Here is a 1,736-nt window from a genome sequence, read left to right on the forward strand (position 1 = left end):
TTCTTAATTTTGCTGTTTGCTGAAAAGTTTGGAGCTGTAATACTTTGAAGCAAAGCTACAAAACCTTCGTTCTGCCAAGAGTTCAAGGAACTGGAAGGTTGGCCCTGTGTCTATCTGTCCACAGATGGCGCTGATCTATAAATTACTCCTATTGGCCGCGTGGCCTAATGGATAAGGCGTCAGTCTTCGGTATTAATTTTGAGGTTATCAGAATATTGCAGGTTCGAGTCCTGCCACGGTCTTTTTACACACTTTTTAATTCGTGTTCAGTTTTATAAAACCAAACCGTGTTCCCAATTAGTAGCTGAAGGTGATTCCATAGCAAACACTGCAGGGCTCTTTATTAATTAGTATTTTTGATGCTGCTTTGTGTGTGTATTGCTCACTAGTTCCCAACAAATCCACAATATCTAATTGATGCCGATAAATTATTAGTGTTTCAATTGGAACTTTGGTTTAATCAGCGTAATAAAGTGCAGTGGAGGGAATTCTGATCAATTTCGGGGCCAGTGATCGCCACAGGGAGCCGATGAAATAAAATGAAGAATTTGCATCAAAGTCGCTGCGAGCAGGGTTCGAACCTGCGCGGGAAAACCCCATTGGATTTCGAGTCCAACGCCTTAACCACTCGGCCATCGCAGCTGGACATTAACAGTGAGAAAATGCTTCCTACTGTGAGTGAGTCAGGAACTAGCTCAGAGAAGACAGGTCATAAATACTCACTGATAAATCCAGCAGGGAATTCAGGATTAAGTTCTTTGCCCAGAGAGCGCTGAGAATGTGGAAGGAGCTCCCACGAGCAGTAGTTGAGGCGAATACTACAGATGCATTTAAGAGGAAGGGAGAAAGGAATCGAAGGATATGCTGATAGGATTTTTAAAATTCGTTTATTGGATGTGGGTGCGCTGGCAAGGCCAGCATTAAATGCCCATCCCTAATTGCCCCTTGAGAAGGTGGTGGTGAGCCGCCTTCTTGAACCGCTGCAGTCCGTGTGGTGTAGGTGCTCCCACAGTGCTGTTAGGGAGGGAGTTCCAGGATTTTGACCCAGCGACGATGAAGGATCGGCAATATACTTCTAAGTCAGAATGGTGTGTGACTTGGAGGGGAACTTGGAGGTGGGGGTGTTCCCATGCGCCTGCTGCGCTTGTCCTTCTAGGTGGAAGAGGTTGCGTGTTTGGCAGGTGCTGCTGAAGAAGCCTTGGTGAGTTGCTGCAGTGCATCTTGTAGATGGTACGCACTGCAGCCACGGTGCGCTAGTGGTGGAGGGAGTGAATGTTTAAGGTGGTGGATGGGGTGCCAATCAAGCGGGCTGCATTGTCCTGGATTGTGTTGAACTTCTTGAGTGTTGTTGGAGCTGCACTCATCCAGGCAAGTGGAGAGTTTTCCATCACACTCCTTACTTGTGCCTTGTAGATGGTAGAAAGGCTTTGGGGAGTCCGGAGGTGAGACACCCGACGCAGAATGCCTAGCCTCTGTCCTTCTCTTGTTGTCACAGTATTTATGTTCAATGGTAACCCCCAGGACGTTGGTGGTCAGCTCCTTTGTTCATGTTGGAACATGGTTTAAATGAAGTCGGGAGCCGAGTGCTCTTGGCAGAATCCAAACCGGGCATCAATTGGTCAGTTAGTGCCACCATACAGCACTGTGGATGACACCTTCCATCACTTTGCTGATGATTGAGAGTAGAGAGTAGACTGATGGGGTGGTAATTGGCTGGTTTGGATTTGTCCTGCTTT

The 1,736-nt window shown here is 47.2% G+C and overlaps 1 non-coding gene across 1 annotated transcript; it reads right to left on the reverse strand.

The window, feature by feature from the left end:
• Positions 1–560: 560 nt before the first annotated feature.
• Positions 561–642, reverse strand: trnas-cga (transfer RNA serine (anticodon CGA)). The gene has a single exon. It is a non-coding gene; the product is annotated as a tRNA-Ser (tRNA).
• Positions 643–1,736: the final 1,094 nt, after the last annotated feature.

This window comes from Somniosus microcephalus, unplaced genomic scaffold (assembly GCF_052327205.1).
Source record: "Somniosus microcephalus isolate GS21.2 unplaced genomic scaffold, FLI_Smic_1.0 unresolved_chr8, whole genome shotgun sequence".
NCBI classification, from domain to species: Eukaryota; Metazoa; Chordata; class Chondrichthyes; order Squaliformes; family Somniosidae; genus Somniosus; species Somniosus microcephalus.